The following is an 18774-nucleotide window of genomic DNA, read 5'->3' as shown; positions in this document are numbered from 1 at the left end:
TTAACGTTGTTTTACTATCTAAATTTATATATATTTATATACTGAATTTCAAATGAACTCAAGTACTTTCCTACTTTAAAAAAATGACCTGTTAAATAACCACTTATATGCTTCTGTAAGAACCATGCTTGACGAGTCTTGCTTATACTCAACTAGAAAAATCCTAATACAACAAAAAGATTTCCCTAATTTCCAGGTAAGAGCTATTTTTTAATTAAGAATTTGACTCTATGCAGTTTTAAGTAGGAAGTAGGAAGTTTTGAGTTTTGATCTTCCACATCAAAATTCCAGTACATGCCACATTTATTTTGTTCCAATTAAATATTGGCCTTTTAATTTTTCTAAAGAACTTAAAAGTCTTATATTTGTGTAAGGTTACACATTAGAGAATAAACTGGCTTCATTAAAGTGTATACCAATCTCACTGTTTCAAACTAAATGGGGGAAAGGTTTAATTCTGAATTAGTGAAAATTTTCTAGGCTAATTTTATTAAAAATACAGTGTGTACACATAGGTTAATTCCAACTGGTCTAAGATTATATTACCAAAGAAAACCTACTTCAATAAATAAGATTGACTGCCAATCAGTAATCAATTCTTTGTAAAATGATAAATTCTTGCTTTGAACAGATGGCTATTAGAGTAATAGATTACTTCCAACCAGGGCCAAGACTAGGTTGAAACCAGTGAAGCAATTACCTCAAGCACAAAATATAAGAAGCACCAAAACAATGCAGTAATCAAATTAAAAATTTTAATGTATTATTTAATTAAAATCACCGAAAAATGATCTGTTTATGAACAAAATGACTATTTTTAAAATAAACACAGGATTGGTATTACAAACTTTTTTATTTTGGCTTAGGTTTATTTATTTATTTATTTATTTTTTTAATGTTTATTTATTTTTGAGAGAGAAAGACAGAGTGCAAGCAGAGGAGGGGCAGAGGGTAACACAGAATCCAAAGTAGGCTCCAGGCTCTGAGTTCAGCACAGAGCCCCAGTCGGGGCTCGAATCCATGAACCATAAGATCATGACCTGAGCTGAAATCGGATGCTTAACCAACTGAGCCACGCAGACACCCCTATTTTGCCTCAGGTTTCAATATGGCTCGGCTAGGCACTGCTTCTAACAGTTCTATTTCAAATTACATGATATTCTTAAAATGTTTTACAACAATAAGTGTTCCACCTGCAATCTTTTAAAAAATATGACTATTCTTAGTCAATTTATATGCCAGGCACTGTGCTAAGTTCTTTAGGTAAAATATATGCATATTCTCATTTCAACCTGCTATACCTTTCCAACACATATACTATAATCCCTATTTTTCCATAATAAAACTGATTCTGTGCTCTTATTACATTAGACTGCTTCTCAATATATAATGATACACTTGAACTCAGCTTCTCGAAATGATTAAAATATCAATAGGACTTTATTACGCACTTCTTCATAGTTTACAAAAACAAAATACTGATGGAGCTCAGAACACAACACTCCAAGGTATGGCACCTTGACATACTGAATATTTTACACATAAAGAGTCTGAGAAAACAGCAGAAGCAGGAAGGTCATGCTAGCTTACCCTTACACTTCTCTCCTGAAACAGATCATAAAATCCTTATGTGACAGGGGCCTTCCTTATACCTGGAGGAAAATAGCAGCCCCATCTCTGAAGAATGGACAAAAGTCCTAAAAAACGGGCTTTACTAAATTTCCCCCACTTTACTACACTTACCTCATACTCTGGCCTATCATACTTCTACACAACTCTACACTCTTCAACAAATGTAGTATAAAAATATTAAGTTTTAATGGTTTCTTTAGGTCCTTACTCGTTACGAAGGCTCCTGTGCCACTTAAAACTTGCATTAAATAGGGGCACCCGGGTGGTTCAGTCAGTTAAGCATCTGACTTTTGGTTCAGGTCATGACCTAGCCAAGTGAGTTCAAGCCCCATGTCGGGCTCTGTGCTGACAGCTCAGAGCCTGGAGCCTGTTTCAGAATCTGTGTCTCCCTCTCTCTCTCTGTGCCATTCCCCCACTCATGCTGTCTCTCTCTTTCTCTCTCAAAAATACAAAAAACATTAAAAAAAAAATTAAAACACTTGCATTAAATAAATTTGCATGCTTTCTCCTGTTAATCTGTCTTTGTAAGTTTACTTTTTAGACCCAGCCAAAGACCCTGAAAGAGTCAAAGAAAAAGTTTTCCTCCCCTACACTATGGTGTTAAACAAAAGTTTCTACTACATAATATCTTTGTCTCATGGGAATATAACATATAGCATGGTGACTGTAATTAATAATAATACTGTACTGCATATTTGAAAACTGCTGAGAGAGATCTTGAAAGTTCTCATGGAGGGGTGCCTGGGTAGCACAATCAGGCATCCAACTTCGGCTTAGGTCATGAACTCACAGTCTGTGGGTTGGAGCCCCTCTTTGGGCTCTATGCTGATAGCTCAGAGCCTGGAGCCTGCTTTGGATTCTGTGTCTCCCTCTCTTTCTGCCCCATCCTGCTTGTGCACTCTCTCTCTCTCTTTCTCCCTCTCCCTCCCTCTCTCTCTCTCAGAAATAATAAATGAATAAACTTAAAAAAAATTCTAAAAAAAATTTCTCATTGTAAGAAAAAAATTTGTAACTACACATGGTAATGAATGTTAATTAATTAGATTTATTGTGGTGGACATTTAGCAATATATACATATAATGAATCATGTTGTACACCTGAAATGAATATAATGTTATATGTCCATTATACTTCAATACAAAAAAAACTTTGTCAACAAAGAAATATCCAGAAAAGTTTACTGAATGCTTATTAATAATCTATGTTTATATGAAGGTGTGTTTTACTGCCAAGAATAAGCAGTTTTATTGACCTAATGAGAATTTCATTGCTAAAGGGGAATTTAGCTTATACTTGTGTGTTTATGGGATAGCAAAAATAAAAGATTCCAAAAATGAATATGAAATTTCTTGCTGCAGGGATTCTAAGATTTCAACTGATAATGAGTTAAGATGACACTTAAGAACAATGGGGAATTCAATCTGCTCTTTCCAATATGGTAGCCACTGGACACATAGCCATTTTAACCTTAAAATTCAAGTTAAATCAAATAAAGTTAAAATCCTCTTTTATCAGTCACACTACGCACATTTTAAAAGTTCAACAGCCACATGTGGCTAGTGGATACTATACTCAGTAAAAGAAGATTGAGAACATTTCTATTAGTGCAGAAAGTTCGATGGGGCAATGTTGGTTCAATGTTTGAAACTATTGCTCTGGTTCACCATATTACAACTACTATATGCTTTTATTTATATAATACGATAGTACCCCAAAACTTGGAAGATAGGGCCTAAAAATCCCAGAAATCATAATGGATTTGGGACTATAACTGGGCATGAAATGTTTATTACCAAATATATGTAACTTAAAAGAACGTATTTATTTGAGATGTTGTCATGCGTGCAGCACACTTGAAGCACAAGACAATTTACAAGACAGAATGTGTTCTTTTTATTGCTTATTTATTTTGAGAGAGAGAGCACCAGCATGTGTACACGAGATAGGGAGGGGCAAAGAGAGGGAGAGAAAGAATCCCAAGCAGGCTCCACATTCAGCACTGAGTCCAAAGCGGGGCTTGATCTCACCATCCAGAGATTATGACCTGAGTCAAAATCGAGAGTCAGATGTTCAACCGCATGAGCCATTCAGGCACCCCCAGAGTAAAGGTTAACGAAGGTAAAACAACATCCAAGGTTCTTCTGTAGTGCTAACCATAGATCATGTTGCAGACAGATAGTCAGAAATTCTAAAACATATCAGAAGAGAAAATGAATTCAGAAAAGGAAGATTAGGGGCACTTGGGTGACTCAGTTAGTTAAGGCTCCGACTCTTAGTTTTGGCTCACTTCATCATCTCAGTTAGTGAGTTTGAGCCCCACGTTGGGCTCTGTGCCGGCAGCGCGGAGCCTGCTTGGGATTTTCTCTCTCTGCCCCTCCCCTACTCACGCTATCTCTGACTCTCTCAAAATTAATAAATTTTAAAAAACTATTAAAAAAAAAACAAAGATCAGATGCTTTAGGAAAAAGGTTACATCTTAAGTAAAAACCTCTTGTTGACAGAGGCTACGAAGAAAGCAGTTTAGACCTTAGATTAAATTCAGGGGGCCTCAAGCCAATACAAAAATGGACCCTAATTTAGCAGACTAAAACTGCTGATTGTTAAGAAAGGAAAGGGACCTTAATTATTGAGGGCACAGGAGTAAAATACCATATGAAAGAAATAAATGAATAGTAACAATGAAAGAGATCCTCCCTTACACAATACTATTAGGAAGTAAACCAAAGGAAGAAAGCCTGGTCAGGTTTGAAAAGGAAGTGATCAACTTGGGGAATGTTCATAAGAATTTTAATGTAATGGTAAGTAAGAGCCACTTTATAAACCAGACTTAACCTGGGACACATAAAAAATATTCTAATCAAATGCAGAAAGAGAAGCCAACCAAGAAAAAAGTCATAATAATAATACAAACAAAAGAATAAGACTAACAAAAGAAATTAAAGCTACTTACCACTGGGTTGAAGTTCTCTCTCTGATGTTTCTTAATTGAGCCAACATTCTATGGAAACGAAAAGAAACAAAATTAACAATAAAAATAGATCTTGATGATTTTAAGGATCATCTCTTCTAATTTATTTGCCTCAAAATGTAAGTTAAAATTATCAAAAATTCACCAGTGTAAACAAACAAATTTGCTATCTTCTAAATACAAAAGTAGCTTCTTAACCACTGATTTTTAATACATTTGTCAACTATGGCAAGCCCTTACGTTTATCAAATACCAAATGCCTATCTACCATTAAAATCCCATTTATTTGAACCTACTGAAAAATAATTTTTTTCTAAGCAAAACAAATTCTAATTACCAATTATATTTAAATTTAGTAGTTTTAGATTGTTTTGGGAGGCATAAAATGCTAAATGCTGATCAGATTCTATTCCTTCCTTTCCAGAAATTTTACTTTGTTCATGGTGGTAATGGACCCAGCTAAATATCCACAACTGAGCCTTCCAAAAAGGGTACACAGGGGTTAGATGACATGGTTGAGATCAGTGACATATGAAGTCTGCTTTGGGGATGGAATGAGGTTGGTTATGGGCAGACATTTGTTTTCCTTATCCTGGGACAGATGTAAACATGTCTACTGCTGCAACCATAATCCTATGACCATAAGTTAACAAGTGTGAGTATTAGAAACCAGCTAATAAGCCTGACAAAGTAGAAAGACAAAACAAGCTGGACCAATGTTAACTACTGCCTACTTCTGAATGTCTTGATATGTAAGAAAACTAAATCCCCCACTTTCTTAAGCCATTGTGAAGTTTTCTGCATGTACAGCCAATACATTACAAAGTGAAACAGCCTGAACTTGAAACAGTAACATTAACAAAAATACATCATAACCTTTCTATTAAAAATTTGGTAATATTCATAAATTTGTGTTCCAAAATTTTAGAGTCACCCTAAATTTATTGGGCTATTTTCCCCCATGCTAAATGGTTTAGTACTACTTAGTTGTTTAAACTTCACCACAAATTCTACTTGTAACACATGCTACAAAAAATACCTTTGTGTATAGCAAGCAAAGATGGTCACTAAATTTGTCATTCAACATACTCCTACATATGTGACAGTCTGGTAGAACAGAATTGCCAATAAGCTGAACCAGAATAACACTATATGCAAGAGCAGTTTGGAGAGAGCCTAGATGAGATATCTGTGTTTAGAAATGTTAGTTTAAAATACCTGAAAGATGTCCTAGTGGGATCCTTAGTAAGCAGCTGAATATGGGCATTCAGAGATGTGGGGACAGATCCAAACTGAGAATATAAATTTGGAAGTCATCTGCCTACAGATGATATTTAAAGCAATGAATTTCGATGAAAGCATCAAGAGCATGAGCACAGACAAAAAAGAGAATAGGGCCAATGATTAAGCCCTGAAATATTACAAAAATAAGAGATCAGAAAGGAGAGATAGAACAAGCAAAAGACACTGAAGAGAAGCAAGGAGTCCAAGTAATATCCTAAAGGCAAAGTGAGAAAAAAAAATGTTTCAAGATGAAAGAAGTTATCAACTATGTTAATCAGAATTTAAGAACTGTCACTGTGGGGGCGCCTGGGTGGCTGAGTCGTTTAAGTGTCCGACTTCGGCTCAGGTCATGATCTCACAGTTCATGAGCTCGAGCCCTGTGTCAGGCTGTGTGTTCACAGCTCGGAACCTGGAGCCTGCTTCGGATTCTTTGTCTCCTTCTTTCTCTGCCCCTCCCCCACTTGTGCTGTGTCTCTATCAAAAATAAATAAATGTAAAAAAAAAAAATTTTTTTTTAAGAAAAAAAAAGAACTGTCATTGTGTATTAAAGTAAGTCAGTGGTCATCTTGACAAGATCATTTATTATGGAGTGGTGGAAACAAAATAATGTTGGAGGTTAATGAAGAAAAAAGAGGATAACCTGACATAACAAATACAGATAATTCGGGTACTTTGGCTAAAAGGACATTAGAAAAATAGAGCAGTAGCGAGAGTAGAATGTGAATCAGGAGTCACAACAGCTGATTTGTAAGCAATTGGAATAATCTAATTAGAAGAACCCACTGGTAAATTTTTTAAAAATGTTATTTTGAGAGAGAGAAAGAGAGACAGAAGAGAGAGAGAGAGAGAAGGAGATGGGGGCGGAGGGATGGTGAGCAGATAGAGTGGGAGACAGAATCCCAAACAAACTCTGCGTTGTCAGCTCAGAGACTGATATGGGGCTTCGTCTCCCAAACCATGAGATCATGACCTGAGCTGAAACCAAGAGATAGACACTTAACTGAGTGAGCCACTCAGGCAGCTTCTTTTTAAGAGCCCACTGGTAAATTTTTATAAAGAGATTTGGGCAACAATTCATAGATTGTCATAGCAAGATCTCCCACCAATAAAGAAACTGCTCATGAGGAGGAAAAGAAAAGAAAACAAAACAGACCTTGGGTGCAATGGTATAACTAGCCAAATAAAACACACATAGGGTATTTTTCAAAAATATAGATTATTATAACTTCTTTCAAGAGATTCTTATTTTGGAGATTAGATATAAAACTTAAGATTCTTTATTTTAAAGTGCAGATGTACTTCTTTTTCTCCAACATTCTCAACAATTATAAACACATGCTCAATCTTATTTCATCTATGCTCAAACCACCATATTTTCTCCCTCTCCATTCTCTGCTATTATTTTGACAAACTCTTAGCTTGGATTACTGTAAAGACTGAAAAGTGAAGTCACTATAAAAGTTTTTAAAAATACAGTACATTATATTTTCCTATTGATTTGAAGAGATCACACAATATATCTAACTAGATTTGACAGAAATTTCAATGTTGGACTAATCTTTCTAAATGAGTTCAAAAGTTAAAATGTAGAGCAAAGGGTCCTCAGGCATGCCCACAGCTATTAGTTGACACTTAGTGGTTGTATAAGATCATTTTAGTTTAATCATGGCTATCACAGTTGTTTGCTAATTTATATTTGGTATACTTGTCCTTAGTTCTGAGGCAATTTTATAAAGGACACTATTAACTCATTATGGGTAAGTACATGAATAGTAAACAATGAAAATAGTGATAAGAAAGAAAAAAAAAAGAAAGGTAAGAAACTTATTCAATGAAAAAAGTATAAATGCTATTAAGAACATTTGATCCTGAAGGAAAAAATCAATAACTGAATGTATAAAATGTGCTATGCCTACAACATACAGCAGGAAATGAGAAAGGAGTCTGATCAAATAGCTAAGTTTCACTTATGGCTATAAGACGAACATCAATGTCTGAACTTTACTGGCCTGATTCTAATCTAGTAGAAATCTGAGTTTCTTCAATATCAGCACTACTAATCCAATTTTCATATCAAATGACGGTTAGCCTCAACATGTTTTTGAAAAATATTACATACATAATAGTAGTAGACATACAAACAGAAGTTACTAAAGAGGTCCACATTTGCAAAAATTTCCATTTTTACATTTCTACATATTACTTACATAATGAAATAGATCCTTATAGTCTGGAAACTGTATACATCCATGTAACCAACAGCAATGAAGATGTAAAATCAAATACTATGGTGAAAAAAAAAGGGGCAAGAGTGGGTATCCTTGTTTCATTCCTAATCTTAGAAGAAAGATTTTCAGCTTTTCACCGAGTAGAATGTCAGCTGTGGGCTTGTCATATATGGCCTTTATTATATTGAGGTATGTTCCTTTTATACTCACTTTGTTGAGAATTTTTACCATAACTGGATGTTGAATTTTTGTCAAATGTTTTTTCCACATTTACTAAGATGATCATTATGATTTTTACCCTTCATTTTGTTAATATAATACATCACACGGACTGATTTAAGGACGTTGACCCATCTTTACTTCCCTAGAATAAACCTCACTTGATCATAGTGTATGATCCTTTTAATGTATTGCTCAATTCAGTTTACTAATATTTTCTCGAGGATTTTTACATCTATGTTCATCAGGAATATAGCCCTATGATTTTCTTTTCTTTTGGCATCTTTCTCTGGCTTTGGTATAAAGGCAATGAAAGCCTCATAAAGTAAGTCTGTAAGACTTCCCTCCCCTTATATTCTCTGGAAGAGTTTGAAAAGGATAGGTATTAATGCTTCTTTGAATATTTGATAGAATTCACCAGTGAAGCTATCTAGTCCTAGCTACAGCAATCAGGCAAGAAAAAGAAATAAAAGGCATCCAAACTGGAAAGCAAAAAGTAAAAATGTCACTATTTGCAAATGACATAATAGTATATACAAAAACCCTAAAGACTTCATCAAAAAACTATTAAACCTAATTAAGTGAATTCAGTAAAGTTGCAGGATACAAAAATCAGTTGAATTTCTATTAAGAAATTTTCAGAAAAAAAAAAAGACAACAATCCCATTTACAATTGTATCTAAGAATAAAATACCTAGGAATAAAGTTAATGAAGGTGAAAGATCTGAATATTGAAAATTCTAAAACATTAATGAAAGAAATTAAAGACACAAATAAATGAAAAGCTATTCCATACTCATAAACTAGAAGAATCAGTAGGAGTACAATGTCCATACTATCCAAAGCAATCTAAAGATTCTTTTTTTTTTTTGTTTGTTTATTTATTTTTGAGACAGAGACAGAGCATGAACGGGGGAGGGTCAGAGAGAGGGAGACACAGAATCCGAAGCAGGCTCCAGGCTCCGAGCTGTCAGCACAGAGCCCGACGCGGGGCTTGAACTCACAGACCGTGAGATCATGACCTGAGCCCAAGTCGGATGCTCAACTGACTGAGCCACCCAGGCGCCCCAGCAATCTAAAGATTCTATGCAATCTCTATCAAAATCCCAATGGCATTTTTCAAAAAATTAGCATAGTCCTAAAATTTGTACGATACCACACAAAACAAGAAAACAAACAAACTCCAAAGAGCCAAAGTAATTTTGTGAAAGAACAAAGCTAGCAGCATCATAGTTGTGATTTCAAAGTATATTACAAAGCTATAGAGCTACAGTTATTAAAACAACATAATGCCATAAAAACAGAGAGACCAATGGAACAGAACACTCAAAAATATATCCATTCATACACAGTCAATTAATTTACAACAAAGGAGCCAAGAATATACAGTCCCTTCAATAAATGAGAGTGGGGACAAAACTGGACAGTCACATGCAAAAGAATGAAACTTGACCACTATCTTAACATTGTACATAAAAATTAACTCAAATTGGGATTAAAGACTTAAACATAAGACCTAAAACCATAAAACTCCTAGAAGAAAACACAGGTAGGTAAGCTTCTTGACTTGGTGATGATTTTATTAATCTGACACCAAAAGCAACAAAAGCAAACATAAGTAGGACTACATCATACTAAAAAGTCTCTAGCACAGCAAAAGAAACCATCAACAGAATGAAAAGGTAACCTATAGAAGAGAAGAAAATACATGCAAGCCATATATCTGGTAAGAGGCTAGTATTCAAAATATAGAACTTCTATACCTTAATGACAAAAAAAAATCCAATTAAAAATGGGCAGAAGGTCTGAACAAATGCTTTTCAAAAAAAACCATACAGATGGCCAACAGATACAGGAAAAGATGTTCAACATCACTAATCATCAGAGAAACTATTTGTACATCATAAGATTATCACCTCTCACCTTTGAGAATGGATATTATCAAAAAGACAAGAAGTAACAAGTATTGGTAAGGACTTGAAGAAAAGGGAACCCTTCTGTACTTTTAATGAGAATGTAAATTGGCACAGCTACTATAGAAAACAGTATGAAGGTCCCTCAAAAAAATAAAAAATAAAAAAAAAGTGATCTGGTCATATGATCCAGCAATTCCATGTGCGGGTATTTATCTGAAGAAAACAAAAACACTAACTCATAAAGATTTATTCACACCCATGTTCACTGCAGCACATGCAGGTGCAGATACATGCATATTACTCAGCCATAAAAAAGAAGTGAGATCTTGCCAATTTGCAATAACTTGGATGGATGGATCTTGAGGACATTAGGCTAAGTTAAATAAGTCAGACAGAGAAAAACAAATACCATTTGATCTCTCTTATATGTGGAATCTAAAACCAAATAAAAACAAACAAAAAAACCTCCTATATGTAGAAAACAGATTGCTGGTTGCCAGAGGTGGGGGAGGGGGTTGGGAGAAATCGGTAAAGGGGGTCAAAAAGTTAACTATACATACATACATACATACATACATACATACATACATACATAAAATCCTTCCATCGCCTCAGTTGGTTCCCATCAACACCCTAGGCAAGTCAACCTGTCCTGAATAAGACTGCCTTAACATTTGTGTACAAGTATTATAAGAATGTAGCCTTTGGTTCTCATGGATAAATACATGGAAGCAAAATTGCTGGGTCATAGTCTTTATTTAATTATATGTATTTTTTTTAAGTTGTTTTACAAAAAAGTGGTTTTATCATTTAACACTCCCTGAGTTTTGGTTACATTTTCAACAACACTTGATACTATGTCTTTCTTAATTTTAACCTATGTAATCGGGTGCATAGCCGTATCTCATTGTATTTTTGTTTTGCCCTTCTCTAATTACAAATAGCACAGCAGAGCCTCATATATACTTAGACCTTATTTAGATGGTAAGACACTGGAATGCAAGCCCTGACAACCTCATGCGATAAAACTTTTGGAGAAGAGAGTGATCAAATTTTGCATATGGGAGGAAAGTAAATTATTGTGCACTGTGTTGGAAAACAACTCCCCTTGAACATCTCACATTTCTGCATGGTCTGGGTTCTTTGAGCAATGTCATTTACAGCCAATTTAATATGCCTGTATAAAGAAACATTCTAAGATAATAATGCTGAGCAACATTAAGACAGCCCAATTTCCTCTCTTGAGATTTGCTTAAATTCCAGATTAAAGATAAGGTTTTTGTCTCTTACTTTCAGAGGAAAGGACCAGACTCATCATCAGTGGTACTATGTAAGATCAGAGTTTCCCAATTTGGGCTTCCTCTCCTGCAATGCACAGTACTGCTCCTACAGGAATCATCTGACCCTCACTGTGTAGCCATGTGAAGATTAAGACTCAGGTAATTGACACAAGATATGCCCTGGTCCCTGCTTTTGTAGTGAGTAATAAATTATTTGTCTCTGATCTAGAGGTCTTGTGTCTTCTGATAGGTTAACATACTAGCTTGTAAACAAGGTAAAATCTAGACCCTTCACTGTTTTCTTACTTAACCACATAAGTTAAGAAACATGGCCACAGTGTTCTATACCACCCAAGATCAAAGTCTGAGTCCATTTCCCCATTCCTTGAATTCAGACTGACCTTGTAACTTGCTTATATGGCAGTTTGTTAGGCAAATAACAGTACCTATGCCTCAAGATTTAACACTTCTACTTTTACCTTCTTTGAATGTTGTCCTGAGAACATGATGTTATAAAGCAGCATGGGATAAAAGACCACAATGCTGATTCACAAATTCAAGACAACATAAATGGCTGATTTTTTAAGCCACCAATCTTCATAAGTTTATCAACTATATTGGTTTTTCTCAAAGAGGAAACTTTACACTTTGTTCATTTTCTTTTTTTAAATTTTCCAATGTTTATCTTTGAGAGAGAGACAGAGCATGAGTGGGGGAAGGGCAGAGAGAGAGGTTAGACACAGAATCCAAAGCAGGCTCCAGGCTCTGAGCTGTCAGCAGAGCCGGATGCCGGGCTCAAACCCACAAACTGTGAGATCATGACCTGAGCCAAAGTCGGACGCTCAACTGACTGAGCCACCCAGGCGCCCCAGCACTTTGTTCATTTTCTTAAGGTAAGTTTTCTATTTCACACATTTCATTTTTTTCTATGTTTTCTGCCTTTTATTTATTTTGAATTTGTCTCTTTTTTCTGTCTCTTCAGGTAAAGATTAAATAAATGATTCTAATACTTTTTTCTTAAAGATTTAAAGATACAAATTCTCTTGAGCTATACTTCATAAATTTTGATGCTTTGTTAATTTAAAATGCTTTTGATTTTTCCATTTGATTTATTATTTTACCCATGGGTTATTCAGAATCATCTTAATTCAATATGTGGAGGTCTACTAAACCTTATTTTGTTTCTGATTTCAAATTTAATTCCATTATAGTCAGAGAACCTAGAGTTTCTAATCTTTGCAGTATTCTGAAGCTTTCAGACAGCCCCACAAAAAAATCTATCTTGGTGAGTGTTTAATGTGTGCCTGAAAGTCACATTCTGCATCTCTTGGGTATAATGCTTTATAAATGTTGATTAGGTGAAATTGGTTGATAGTGGTGTTCAAATCTTCTATACCCTTACCAATTTGTAGCATTCTTTTCCTACTAAATATTGAAAGTACTAAAATCTCTATCAATGTAAATAAGTCTATTTCTCCTTTTATTACTGTCAATTTTTATCTCATGTATTTTGAAGCCCTGTTATATAGAGTGAATACATGTTTAGGGTTCTATCTTGATAAATGGATCCTTTTATCATTGAAAGATGTTCTTTTTCTCTGCTAACAATCCTTGCCTTGAAATATATTTTGCTTGGTATAACTATAGCCATAGGAGCTTTCTTTTGGTAAATATTAATGTGGTTTATCTTTTCCCATCTATTACTTTTAACCAAGTTTGTCTTTATATTTAAAGTGTCCACTTGTATGAAGCATACAGCTAGGTCTTACTATTTTACCCAATCTGACAATTTTTATGATTTGATGGCAGGCTTAGACAGTTTATACTTAATATAATTACTGATATGTCTTAATTTAAGATTATTTCTATTTTCTATTTGTTCTTTGTTCCTCTTTTTTCCTGAGTTCAAATAATGCTATTGTCCCCCATTCTATCTCATTTTATGGCCTTTTTGTTGTAATTTTTTCTGGTTCCTCTAGGAATATACAGAGTGCACTCTTAATTCATATAGTCCATATTCAAATGTTATGCCACTTCACATATGATCGAAGAAATTTATACTTACATTTATTTTCTTCCATATTTTAAGCTATTGCCATACATTTTACTTCTACATATTATAAATCTTATAATATTTTTTGCTTTACACTATCAACTGTTATTTATATAAATTTAAAAACTAGAAAACAGAATTTCATATTTATTCACACACCAATTCCTTCAGTCTGTTTCTTACTACAAATTTGCTGGTAAGCCTTTTTAAGCAAGTTTTTTCTAAGATACTGCATTTTTCAGTTCTTAGAATGTGCATTTGGCTGTCAGGCTGTCCATTACTCTCCTGAAATACCCAATCCCTCATATCCTGCAAATTGCCTTAAAATCCTTGTCTCTTCATTCTAATAACTGGGTCATCTGTAAGTTTGCTTTTGTTAACTATTTTCTCTTAATTATATAATCACATTTTCCTGTTTCTTTGTATGATTCATAATTTTTCATAGTATCCTAGATGCTGTAAGACTAAAGTTGAGAATTAAGCACAATACTTTTTTGTTAAGTCTTCCTGTTTTCCCAGAGAGTCTACAATCTTCTCTCCGGATAGATGACTGATAATTCATTTTACTAGTAGAAATCAATTTGAGCTGAAACTGGCTGCAACTTTATTTAGATTGAATTCATCCGTGATCAGTTCAACTTACAACTTCTCTATCCCAAACACAGCCAAATTTTTTATCTTGTCAATCTGTGGTATAAGGAATTTGGGATGCAGTTCCAGGTATTTTTTCATTTAGTTTACCTTTAGATTCAAATCCAGCAGAGTCCCACAACTCAAGAGTTCCACAACTCAAAGTCCCACAAGTCAATATCCTCATTGAATTTTCAGGACTACACCTTTCTCTAAGCCGTTCAACCCCTCCTTTACTGCTGCTTCAAGACAAAATTCAAGGCAGATAGAATTTATCAGCCTTAATGATTTATTTTGCCTTTGGGGCTCCATCAGATTCTTATCCCTTCTCCAAAGTCCACATGTCATTCAAAAATTGATTAGTTATCCTCATTCCTTCAGTCTTTCCATTTATGGCATGACCTATACTGATACCAGGCACATGTAGCCAGGCAGGGAAGTTGGTGCACTCTTGATTCACCTAGGAGAGGTTCATTATCTCTGGAATTCAGTTCACTAAGGATTCCTTAATTCCACTGATGTCTGCTACCCTATTTTTTTAAAAGCATGATTCCTTTCTTTTCAGGCTTTTCTTATTCTTACCACGGAACCAAAGGTTTTCTTGTCCTCTGATAGCCTAATGAGAAGCAGAAATATCAGGGCATTTCCAGGGTAGATGAAACTGTTTTATTTATAGAAAAAAAGAGTCCCAAGGAAGATATCCAGCCTGACTCACTCCTTTGTCAAGGAAACTTGGTCATGGTAGAAGAAAAATCTTCAGAATTCTCCTCCATCTCAATTTAGGAAAAATAACATTAATTTATGGAAGAAGAGGGACTAGTTATTCTTACCAAAAAAAAAGTCTTTTGTTCCACAATTAGAAATAATACTACAATGCAAACACCCCAACAGAATTGGTTTACTTAACTCTGAAAGGCTAACATTACATCATTCTATGATCAGAAAGAGTAAGCACAGGAAGAAAGAGGAAAACGCAGCTCAATATGGCTCATAATCAAACTCTGGGAAAATGAAATTGTGCAGAAAAAGAATACTGGAGGTCTTTGAGTTAATTTCCATTGTTTCTGACATTAGAGTGGTTTCTGTAATTTTCAATAGGTCAATAAAAGCTGTACAAAAAAGACACTTGGGGAAAAATGTATCAAAAACGTGTATTCACAATGTTTGTTGTGGTAGGTAAAGTAAATCTTGACCTTATTCTGAACCTAGAAATAGCTTTCTCATTACAGTCCTGACTGGATCTTCAACTCTTCCCTATAACACAGTCTTGTGGGTGGATTAACTTCCTTGTGTGTATTCCCTTATTTCTTTTTACTTCCCAGTATTCATCTCCACGCAAAACTAACACCAGATCTCCTTAGTTTCTGCTAATTACTGCTAATAACGACTTCTTTTCCTCCTTGAACTCATTAAGCATCGTCTGGCAAGCCCTGCTGGGAAATGAACAAAATAGTCAAATGAACAAAAGAGAATTCTACTTCTCTAAAGTATTCTAAAGGAATAATTGATTTTGACCATGTGCAGCAATATGCTATACCAAGTAGGTGCAATTCTCCTCCCATCTTAAAAAAAACTCTCCCTCAAGATACCTCTCCAGCTACCAACCTATGAGAGGGAGAAAGAGAGCATCCGGAATCCAGGGGCCGCTGGGGGGTCAATTAGGGGCTCAAACTCACAAACCATGAGATCATGACCTGAGCTAAAGTTAGACACCTAACTAACTGGGCTATCTAGGCACCCCTTCATCATTTGTCCTCAAACCCACACCAATCACAGTTTTGTCCCCATCACTTCAATGGAAACTATTCTTCCTAGTTCATCAATGGCCTACATATTGCCAAAATTCAATATAATTCTAAGTTCACATCTCACTTGACTCATTTCATTAGCAGCACCATTCCCCACTACTTTACATATTTTCTTAGTTTCCAAGATATCACATGCCCTAAATTTTGTTCCTACACTAGTTATGCCTCAGTCTCCTTTGCTAGTTGCTCCTCTTTCTGCCAATCACTTAACACATTGTAATGGCAGACAACACAGATCGTGGTCCTCTTCCCCATACCCATAGCCTTGAGGATCATCCATTTTCAAGTCTTGAAATTGTATCAACTCTTTAAATGCTAAGTACCTGAATGATAGCTGTCCTAGTTTGGTTTCTCCCAAAAGCAAAGGCTTAGATAAGGACTTAAGTACAGGTAGTCTGTCCAGGTAATGACTTGAGGGAGCAGGAAGAGTAAAGCAGAGATGGAAGAAAAGCCAATATAAGGGATGGTATATTGTCAAAGTCATTCCAAAGGACGACAGGGGTCCATTCTACTTAAACTTCTTGAGAAACACACAGGCAATCTCTCAGAATTGTCTGCCTATAGGATGAAAGACAAGTTGTTATCCAATTACTCCTGTTTCCCAATGATTAAGGGTTGCCTCTGTGGACATTAACTTTCACTGGCTACCAGCCCATACTTGCTTTCTGGTTCAGCTGGCCTCCCAAAGCAGAGAAATCACTGGGGCTTACTTTCACTGGGAAGGGCATCTGAAGGCAACTTTTATGGTACTGTTTCTTGCACCTACAGTTAAGAGGTGAGCCAAGAAGATGTGATGCTGGACACCAGAAGAGCCTAACACTGCAGATAAATCACCCACATCCACCCCAGACTTGCATATCCAAATCCCTGTTATAGGTCTCCATTTAGTGGAGGAAAATAAAGAAAAAAGCAAGAATTAATCATTTAGAAAAGAGTAAAAACGAACGAATCCAAGAGCTGGTTCTGTTCTTGGATTGCACACATTCAAGTGGAGTTTGTTTTTTTTTTTTTTACAAATACAGTAAAGGGCTATAAATGTATTTTCCTCTCTTCCTTATGATCTTTTTAAATTTAACTTATTTTTTAAATTTACATCCAAGTTAGAGAGCATATAGTGCAACAATGATTTCAGGAGTAGATTCCTTAATGCCCCTTACCCATTTAGTCCATCTCCTCTCCCACAGCCCCTCCAGTAACCCTCAGTTTGTTCTCCATATTTAAGAGACTCTTTATGTTTTGTCCCCTTCCCTGTCTTTATATATTTTTCCTTCTCTTAGGTTCATCTGTTTTGTATCTTAAAGTACTCATGTGAGTGAAGTCATATTATATTTGTCTAATTTCACTTAGCATAATACCCTCTAGTTTGAACCACATACTTGCATATGGCAAGATTTCATTTTTTGATTGCCAAGTAATACTCCAGTGTGTGTGTGTGTGTGTGTGTGTGTGTGTGTGTGTGTGTGTGTACACACACCATATCTTCTTTATCCATTCATCCATCGATGGACATTTGGGCTCTTTTCATACTTTGGCTATTGTTGATAGTGCTGCTATAAATATGGGGGTGCATGTGCCCTTTCGAAACAGCATACCTGTATCCCTTGGATAAATACCTAGTAGTGCAATTGCTGGGTCGTAAGGTAGTTCTATTTTTTATTTTTTGAGGAACCTCCATACTGTTTTCCAGAGTGGCTGCACCAGTTTGCATTCCCACCAGCAGTACAAAAGAGATCCTCTTTCTCTGCATCCTCACCAACATCTGTTGTTGCCTGAGTTGTTAACATTAGCTATTCTGACAGGTGTGAGGTGGTATCTTATTGTGGTTTTGATTTGTATTTCCCTGATGATGAGTGATGCTGAGCATTTTTTCTTGTGTCAGTTGGCCATCTGGATGTTGTCTTTGGAAAAGTGTCTGTTCATGTCTTTTGCCCATTTCTTCACTGGATTATTTGTTTTTCGGGTGTTGAGTTTGATAAGTTCTTTATAGATTTTGGATACTAACCCTTTATCTGATATGTCGTTTGCAAATATCTTCTCCCATTCTGTTGGTTGCCTTTTACTTTTGCTGATCGTTTCCTTCACTGTGCAGAAGCTTTTTATTTCGATGAGGTCCCTATTGGGACCTTCATTTTTGCTTTTGTTTCCCTTGCCTCCAGAGACATGTTGAATAAGAAGTTGCTGTGGCAGAGGTCAAAGAGGTTTCTGACCTCTTTCTTCTCAAGGATTTTGATGGCTTCCTGTCTTATATTTAGGTCTTTCATTCATTTTGAGTTTATTTTTGTGCATGGTGTAAGACAGTGGTCCAGGTTCATTCTTCTGCATATCGCTGTTCAGTTTTCCCAGCACCATATTCCATTGAATAGTTTTTCGTGCTTTGTCAAAGATTAGTTGGCCATACGTTTGTGGGTCCATTTCTGGGTTCTCTATTCTGTTCCACTGATCTGAGTGTCTGTTTTTGTGCCAGTACCATACTGTCTTCATGATTACAGCTTTGTAATACAGCTTGAAATCCGTCCTTATGGGGTTTTTTTAATGTTTATTTATTTGTTGAGAGAGACAGAGAGAGAGAGCAAGCGCAAACAGGGGATGAGTAGAAACAGGGAGACAGAGGATCCAAAGCGGGTTCTGCACTAACAGCAGTAAGCCCAATGTGGGGCTCAAACTCACAAACCATGAGATCATAATCTGAGCCAAAGTCAGATGTTCAACTGACTGAGCCACCCAGACACCCCTCCCTCTTCCTTATAATTTTTTT

General features: G+C 35.6%; 1 protein-coding gene across 11 annotated transcripts in view; it reads right to left on the bottom strand.

The window, feature by feature from the left end:
- The window catches only part of ERBIN (erbb2 interacting protein), a 127627-nt gene that overhangs the window by 80804 nt on the left and 28049 nt on the right, over positions 1 to 18774 (bottom strand). For 9 of the 11 annotated variants that reach the window (XM_042987664.1, XM_042987668.1, XM_042987677.1 and 6 more), the window contains exon 2: positions 4584 to 4631. The gene's annotated coding sequence lies outside the window, so the exon portion shown is untranslated. Of the gene's footprint in view, positions 1 to 4583; positions 4632 to 5819; positions 6194 to 8092; positions 8166 to 18774 lie in introns of those variants that run through there. The other 2 variants (XM_042987688.1, XM_042987667.1) reach the window with 2 other exon arrangements.

This window comes from Panthera tigris, chromosome A1, assembly GCF_018350195.1.
Source record: "Panthera tigris isolate Pti1 chromosome A1, P.tigris_Pti1_mat1.1, whole genome shotgun sequence".
NCBI lineage: Eukaryota > Metazoa > Chordata > Mammalia > Carnivora > Felidae > Panthera > Panthera tigris.
Note: the sequence above shows the minus strand (reverse complement) of the source record. Positions and strands in the feature narration are given on the sequence as shown.